Raw genomic sequence first — 9,191 nt, forward strand, 5'->3', positions numbered from 1 at the left:
CCACAATTTGAATGAGTTTTCTCTTCTAACAAAGCATATAATTCCTGAAATTCCTGAAATAAACCATAATTTGTTTTAACTTTAACGAGGTATCATGTGTATTTTGGGACGGATTTAGAATTCGGGTTAAATAAAAGTTGTTGCTAGGTATCGAGAGGTTATTTTTAATGTAAATTCTCGGAATAATTTAAGGAGTGCACTAAACTGTGGAACATAAATAAGGAGTTAATATAATAGATTTCCTACTGATTCAGAACAAAATACTGTCATCAATTCATCATAGATACGTAGAAGGCTGCTTGTCCAGCGTAACATAATTTTCTTCTTCTTTTTCAAGCATTTAAAAATACAACGTGGCTTTCGTGTGCCAGCTAAGAACTAATCAATCCAAAGTAAATGTTATCAAGCATTTAAATACACGGATGGGTTAGAATTTTGATAAAACAAAAGAAGTACGATTATTCATTAACAGCCAAACTAAACGCCCTCATACCCGTGGGTACGTAAAAATAATTTATTCACTGCTTGATTAACTAGGATATCAGAGAGACGGGAAATAGCTAATTTACTGTCGGTTCCACACAAAACTGACTGGAATACTTAATATGGACAGAGGTCAGTAATTTACTCAGTCTAATGCTGGACACGAGGTGAAAAAAAAGTCCCATTACAATTAGTAATGGGACTTTTTTTTCACCTCGTGTTTGAATTGCATTAAGAATATTCTGATTGGTATTCTGTATAGTTCTGGGAAACGGATTAAAATTAGAAAAAGCTTTGTTATGGAGAGTTTTTTTACAAAATTATGCCAATGAATACAATTTAACAGATTTATGTTCACAGTAATCACATGGTAGAAGAAAAAGAAATAACATAAAATAGAACAAAGATACTGCTAATTTTTATTTAATATTTTTCTATATATGTACTAAGGAATTTATTACCTAGGTCAGTATTTTTATTTTACGAAAAATGCGCACGGAAACAAAGCTCATAATTGTTATGTTACCAGTGAAATACAACAAAATCAGTTGTACATACATTCAAACTCGGTATAATACAATTAAAAGGTTATTTTCTACCACGGTCCGAATATTTGGCACACTGGCAGTGGGCAGGGACATTCGTTACCGCCTAACCTGATAAATGTCAATTGGAGCACATCTGTCCAATCCATTCTACCACCCACGTAGGTATAAACAACTAATGTACTGTAGTCATTTACCTTTGTATTTATGTTTTTAATTAAATATTACATTTATTTTCTTTGCACACATAAATAATTATTCCCATAATTAATGAGTGATCGTATATGCATCCACGTGTCAAAAATATTTTTAATTTTCAATATCATTGCGCCTTATACATACATACTTATAACATATAGACATTTCACGTTTTCACGTACCTACCTACTGAATTTTGCCTGAAGCTTTTGGTAGATGGTAGACCATCACTCTGTCTTGCCAGAGGGTGTTCTACACTAAGTTTGCAAAGTCCTGGACTACATTTACTTAGATGTTGTTTAAGTTAAGCATGTAAAGGTGATTCTATAATTAGCTGCTGCGAATATATCTACATATAGAATTACATAAGCACGTTTAATTTATTCAGTACATAAGCTCTATTGCGACTGGACCAACGAGCTACGCTTATTCATTCTCTCATTCCTACATATGTTTTCATTTCCACAAACATATTTAAAAACAGAATAACACACGGACTGCAGACAAACGTGATCCAATAAAAACTCAGCGATGACATAACTCGCTTTACTGCAACGACACAGCGCAATCGTTTCAGTTAAAAAATTGACTTTTTACGTTCGAACGTGTTATGCTGAAAGGTACGTTGGTACTCTTACCCTTAATGGTCGAGGGAAATTACCTATTTCACGCTCCACTGGGCTGCGCTCCTCACGTAGAATGTAAACATTATTCAGTAAAACAACAATGTACTTTCTACTGCCAATTAGCCAACGGGCAGCTGTGTAAGACTAGGTGCTGTTACGGCTAAATTTGCTCGAATTTGATATGCTTTTAGGTACGTGTCGATTAGGTGTCACGTAGGAGCATGTACATAATATATTGTAATAGTTAGGCTTGTGACGCAACAGCTTCACTAAAAAATCACTAGTCCTAGTTTCGAAGACAAATTGCCTATCAACGCACCATCTTGCTCTAAATATTGAGATAAATGTATAGCTACCTAACATAAATAACATGCGTTTGAATAATTTACTTTAAATCTTTTTAGATTCCTAAATTAGTGAGGAATCTGAACGATACAAATCAAGAATTTTTACATCGCATAGTCAGAGAACAATACCTCCTGACCTTCAAAAACAAATTCCTTCTTCAAGAAGCTCACCTTAAGCCTAACAGCCTAACAACTACAGTCTAGCCCTCCAGCCTACCAGTTACGCTAAAGTAATTGATCATTAATTGAACAAAGTGATTAAAAGGGTCACCGCACCTACAGTCATTAATGATCCATTAATGAAAATTGAATAACGATAACTGAACAGTGACGACAACCGCTGACTGAGCAGAGTGACGTAGAAGCACGTTAGTCGGTCATTAAGGTTCTGTGTCTTGTCTTGCATGCTATGCGTCAATTTGCGATGGATTGACGACTGCTTGCATCTTGCGACAAATGGTTAAAGTGTGCAGCATTGCATGGATTAACGTTTGAAGAGTTTTCAATAGAAATGTAATTCTATTTCTGAAGAGGAGATTAAAGTTCATATGGAGTGTAACCTGATCTCATAGACGTCAGTACTCTTACAACTTAGGCAAAGTCAAACAATGTACATATGTATTTGAAAAAGCTCGTATATAATATTAATATTTATACGCGTTCAAATAGTGGGTATCATGGGGACGAACTGGCAAGAAGGTCAATCTGTTTAACCAATGAATTTACTGACAATTAAACTAAATGTCTAATTAAAAAAACAACAACATCTAAAAACCTTTTGTATCGCTGTTACTATATTTCTCATTCAACCTATGGTATACATAGTTCACTCGCCCTACCTGATACTAAATGAACTCTTGATTCACATGAGTCATTAAATAGGGTTTTTTATTATTCTCCTAAAAAAACTGTACATAATCCCAAGTAGGCATAAACTGTTAATAGTTAAAGTCAGAATAGCTTTGTGTTTATTTCCTTTGGTCTTTTACGATTCGATCTTGTAAATAAAAAGCTATGTATGTATATGTATATTCCGCCCGAGGCTTCACCCGCGTTGAATTCGGTTATACCGCGTTTCCAAGATAATTCTTCAAAAGTCCGAGATAAAAACTATCCTATGTTCTACTGAACCCTATCTCTGTACCAAATTTTACTAAAATGAGTTCAGTGGTTTAGACGTGAAAGCGTAACAGACAGACAGAGTTACTTTCACATTTTATTATTAGTACTGATATATGTATGGTAGGGTCTCCATTGATACCTTTGCACATACCTTCGTAATAAAGGCAGTAATTAATTAATATAACTCAAAAGAGCCTTTTACATAAACGTAGTCTTTATCCTATTACTTAAGGAAAAAAAACAAAAACCTTCGAGGAAAATATAAGGTGTTTTCCCGTGGTTTTTCATGTCAGATTTATTTTCCAAGCATATTTATGTTTTTTCATAATACATTTAATGAAGACAAATATATTAATGAAAGAGAAATATTTTTGTGCTTGTAATTAAAATTTTTGATGTCAAAACTATTTACTTATTTCGAAAAGTACTATTGAAATAAATAATTATTTCATTTCAGAAACCGTGAACGAAACATTTTAAATTAACTTGTCGAAAAGATAACATGAAGTCAGTTATTAAAATGCTATGAACCACTTTCAGGATTTAAAAGGCCAAAAAGCACAGTTAATTATCAACACGCTATTTAAAATAACCACTGAATTTGGATTTTAATTTTTCGTGCAGCAAGCCGCAAAATTAATATTAACTCTCTCAAAAAATTGCATTTATTAATTCACATTTACAATTTTAATATATTAATTTGCTCTCTGCGTCCGGTACGCTTACCTAACCGCAAAAAGGTATTTATTTGATGGACTAGTTGTTTGAACTAAATTCGAATAATGAACAAATAGAGCTCAATTTAATATTCATTTGTTTTTATTAATGTCAGCAGATAAAATAAATCGTGAATTCATGAGTTGCAAAAATTGGTGGTTAAGGCCAAAAACAATATAATTCAAATATGGGCTGTAAGTATAATTATATTGTTATTTAGATATACTTAACATTTGTAGCCTAAATTAGTAGGTACACAGCTCACTATCAGCGAAGTTACTGCTGCCAGAGTACCATAACGCTGATATAGAAATTTTTTAAAGAGCAAAACTTCAAAGCCCCTATTTGAATAGTATCACTTTGTGCAACATAATACTTGCACTTGTGTAGTAGAAGAGTAATGTGAAAAAAAGCCTAAAGTGAGCTATGTCCTTATAGTCTTGTTACAAATTTTATTTGAATTAACATTTTCAGGTGATTTTAGGTTTAAAAAGTATTCAACACTTTATTCAGTATATATTAGCCATGTCAACTGTCCAAAGAAAATCCGTTTACCGATAGATTTAAGCCACATTTCCCATGAACCCATAAAATAGTTATTTGTTATTAATTGTGAAACTTAATCTACTGACAGAAATGTATACAGTCGGGAAGCAAAATAAACGATCACACCATTACAGAATATGAGTAAGTACTTAACTCAATAATATGTTTTTATTAAAAAACTATTTCTTTTTCATGAATTTGATTTACAGGTTATTTGAACTGCAAAAATGCTACACCATGAAAAATACTTGTTCTACATTCATTAATAAAAATGTGAAGAAGCATTTTTGAATGTATGTAGGTATTGTAATTTAAATGTATATTGTTATGTACTCCAAGCAGTACCTACTCAGTTACAGTATTTTTCCTAAGGTCTGGAACACCTAATCTGGAAGTAGTAACAACAATTTCTGCAAGTCCAACATGGCCGCCACACGAAATACCAAAGAGGTCTAATTGAGAAACCGGACACCATCATACACGGTCATTAGTCCGTCTGTATGTTCAATACATCGGGAATGTTTCGGGTTTTCCGAATATCTGCTTATCTCCTGCCAGATTACGGGTTCTGACGTGCCATTAGAATAAATTATCCCTTTGCAGGAATGTTCTTTGTTCCCTGGTTTATTTGGTTTGTGTGTGTGTGTGTGTGTGTGTGTTACAAAGTTTTAACGAGATGAAGGACAGTGGTCATGGTTTACTAGTATAAGTCTGTTTTGAAGATGGAGCATTAAGGTATGCTTTAAAATTGGAATTCATTTTGAATCCGGACTTAATGACAGGTTTCTATGTGAATCTTTTGCTCAAAAATTTGAGACATCAGATTCATACTAAAATCGAGGTTTAAAGAAAATTAAATCGATTCAAATATTATACCAGAGAACAATCCATTAGTACAGCCTAACAATAACTAGAATATTCTCCACAAAAAGTGTCACCTCAAAATGTCCCCCTAACGAAATCCATTAAAACTAATACAATTTCAAAATTATGTTCTCTCAGGAAACCAATGTGTCATACATGGAAACAGCCGGACGGGCAGCGGAAACTGTGTGAAACTTTCATGGCAGACCGCTTCCTAATACCGGAGTTATTTCATGTTCATTCAATATACCGGACAATTTTAGACCCATTCATGTGAAAATTAGACCTTTATTATAATTATTGAGTGAATGGAAGACTTCGAAATTTTGGAGACAAAGAATTGTATATAAAGAGGGTATATTGATGACTTTGTTAAAGACCGATTCATTATTTAGGATCCGGCAATTAATTATGTAATTTGAGATAATAAAAATATAACTCTTACAGGTAAAAAATAACTGAAATAGTGTTAAAAAATGCTTCAATAAATTGTTATTTTTGTAAAATTATTATTTTTTCTGCCCCTCTATGTCATAAAAACAGCTTTCTATCTTTAAAAGCTTACCCTCATCTAGGCACGTTAAATCAGTTAGCAATAGGCGCCAAGCGACGCGAGCGTTAATTTAAAAAACCACCCAAGCATATTCTACCCAAATCTCCCCTTAAAACACAAAGCGCCAAACAAAATAGCATTTTAAAGCTACTTAACGGAACTTGTTACAACAAAAGAAAGATGTACTTACGAAAAAAATCCCGCAGGTGCTCAAGGCCCGGGAAGATTCGTGAGTTCGTGCAACAGGCTAGGTGAGGTCCACAGAACTAATGAATAGGCATATTTTCACACAAGATATCACTGTTCAGTTGTTTTGTGTTAAGGCGCGCGGCTCGCGGAGGCTGACGCGGCGTTCGGCCGCCGCTATCGCGCGCTCGAGTCTGCCCTACCGGTGGGGTTGCCATGTATGGGAAGCGGTTTTTTGTGGAAATTGTTGGTTTTTTAGTGGAAATTATTTAGTTGAGCGGTATTTTTTTTAATGAATTTGTCGATCATACATTTAATGTAACCGTTTTGCCTCAGTTGTTTTGCAATTTTAAAATGCGCCTGCTTCTACATGTTATTTATTTTAATATAATTTTATATTTAAACATTTATATATTTTCGTAATTTTTACATAAACAAAAATTAAAGATTCTAAGATATAATATGCGTCTGAATGAAAATGACAACTAACCTGGACCTAAGTTTTATTAAGATTTCAAGAAATAAAAAAACAGCCCAAGCTTTCCCCAAATATTACAAATTGTACCAAAATTTCCGCCCTGGCATCCCCATTGGGCGGCGCGCGTCCCTCACCGCGCCCCTCCCGCCCCGCGGCTGCCGAAGCCGTGAAGCCTCCATTCGTTTAGTATTCGCGCCCTTTGTGACACTTAAAACCATTGTGCACAAACGAACCTTTTCAAAGTTCAACTTATAGCACTTACTAGAAAACGATGTCTTCCGACATCCATCGGTATCGAATTGCTAGGATATACCGACTTGATAAACTATGTGCTGGCAATCGGATTGGGTGGAAAGTGGCTTTACTTTTGTTTTTTACTTTACTTGTCTTTCTACTTCTTCGGACTAAGTTTACCTTTGATTCAGTTTTGGGGCTATTTTTAGACGAAAGACAGAAGTCTTTTAGGTAAGAAAGGAAAGAATTCCTACAGGTTAAATCTGGTAATCTTACAAAGACTTTCAGATACGTTCTACATAAATATAAATATTTACTGTAATTTATATAAAAAAAGTGTCCCATAAATGGTATTTGAAAGGCAGGATTTTGACAGTGAAGGTCCTCTTATCAAAAATAATATTCAATTACTCTAAATACTAATATCAAAAGCGTTTAGTTAACACGACATGTAACAGTCATCCGCCATTCATTCAAAATAAAGGAACACCGTGACTGAGTCAATACAAGGGGAACTAGGTCAGTAAATAATTAATCTTAACTTAATTATTAGTCCTTCGTCATTAAACGGGAGCAAATTCCTCAATCTTCCCGGTCTGACAAGGTCCGTAAATTCGTAAATGTCTATGAAAGTTTACGAGCGCTCAGACGTTTCTTCGTATCAAGACTATAAGTTTGAATGAACGTTTGACGCAATCTCAAGTTCTGCCAACCGTCTGACATGAATTATGGGTTAAGTTAGGAAATAAAGAATTGTTCTAAGTTCTGACTTGGCGTTTAAAGAAGTCTTTGTAAAGGATTCAGTTTTAAAATCCATAGTTGCTATGTATTTCTTTTTAATTTTGTGAAAGGCGTATAAAATTGTAAAGCCCCAAATTTGATTTCTCAGTGACCATCCCTATGTGCACCATAAGGGCACACCCTGTTATATTATTGACGAAATGAGGGTTAATATATGGTACATCTCTGCCCTAACCCTTTCTGAGAACATAAGATTCCTGATATATGTTTAACAGGCTTCCGTCCGTGGTTTCACCCGCTTTACGAGGAAACTAAGTCACAAGTCAGACAAAAAGTCCTTTAGGTAAATTGGATTGCAATCTATGTATATGCGAACCAAAAAGCTCATTTTCTTCAGGCACAAAGAAACAAAATTTCACATTTATAATATTTGTAACAAGAGCTTAAATCGAACCGAATTGAGAACCTTCTCCTTTTTGGGAAGTCGGTTAAAAAATGATATTATGTAGGAATAAGATCGACACTAGTGGTAAGTACATAAAATTCAAAACAGTTGGATAATATTCAAGGATATTGGATACCAGTGAACGCGCCCTTGTTACAAAATTACATGTATTTAGATCGAGGCTAGACTTAGCATGCAACTGAGCTTATCATTTCATAGCTTCTAGTACAACCTTCTTTAAAATACTAGTTTAATTTTACACATTTAATGTAAACAAAAGAAAATATATCTTGGAATGGCGTAGTGTTGGAACATTTTTAGCAGACGAAAAATTTCAAATCTACAAAAAAAAACTTCATATTCATAAAAGGGACACTAAAAATAAATTAAAAATGAATCTTATATTGTTTTTGATTAAGAATTTAATTACTTCGATTAAAATTAATTTTAAAACAATAAAAAATGTCAAAGTAAATTGTGGCACGACCGAAACAAAAGACTTAACAAAAAAGCTTTTAAAATAAGTATACAAATACTATTATAGTTTAAAGATTAGCCATGATCTTCATAATGAAAAGTGCAATATAATTAAAGTTGTCTCCTCCAATAGGACACTGGGTAGTTCTGGTTATCTACTGGAGCTTTATGGAGCTTTTTAGAGCTTCGTTTACAAGCTTACTTTCGTTTTATAGCTTGTACTTTTAGTATGATGTTGTTCATTTTTATCGGTTTGGCAAATGAGTTTACATCTGATTATTTATGTATTTTGCTATTACTTTATGAAACAAATAAGTGGGTACAATATAAGACTATACGATGTTATTCATTTCTGTTATGAACTACCTATACAAAACTATTTATGATTCATAAAATTTTATTTTGTATCCAATTTATTTCTGAAGGTACTCTAAAGCCTTGAAACTTTCGCGTAATCTGAGCATACGCGAAAATGTGTAGTATTTGATAGCTTAAGGCCACTAAGCACTTCTTTGTATTACAAACGTGTAGCCATGGTTATCTAGGCAGTCAAGAAGACTCAGTACAAGGCGAAAGTTATCTAGTCTGTAAAGTCTTTACGATAAAAATGTAGCTGAAACTCTCGTATG

At 33.7% G+C, this 9,191-nt stretch overlaps 1 protein-coding gene across 1 annotated transcript in view; it reads right to left on the minus strand.

The window, feature by feature from the left end:
* The window catches only part of LOC110372564 (leucine-rich repeat neuronal protein 2), a 107,455-nt gene extending 101,066 nt beyond the window's left edge, over nt 1-6,389 (minus strand). The window contains exon 1 of the mRNA XM_064036216.1: nt 6,192-6,389. The gene's annotated coding sequence lies outside the window, so the exon portion shown is untranslated. The remainder of the gene's footprint in view (nt 1-6,191) is intronic.
* Between the last annotated feature and the right edge of the window lie 2,802 nt (nt 6,390-9,191).

The sequence above is a fragment of the Helicoverpa armigera genome, chromosome 9 (genome assembly GCF_030705265.1).
Source record: "Helicoverpa armigera isolate CAAS_96S chromosome 9, ASM3070526v1, whole genome shotgun sequence".
In the NCBI taxonomy this organism is placed as follows: Eukaryota; Metazoa; Arthropoda; class Insecta; order Lepidoptera; family Noctuidae; genus Helicoverpa; species Helicoverpa armigera.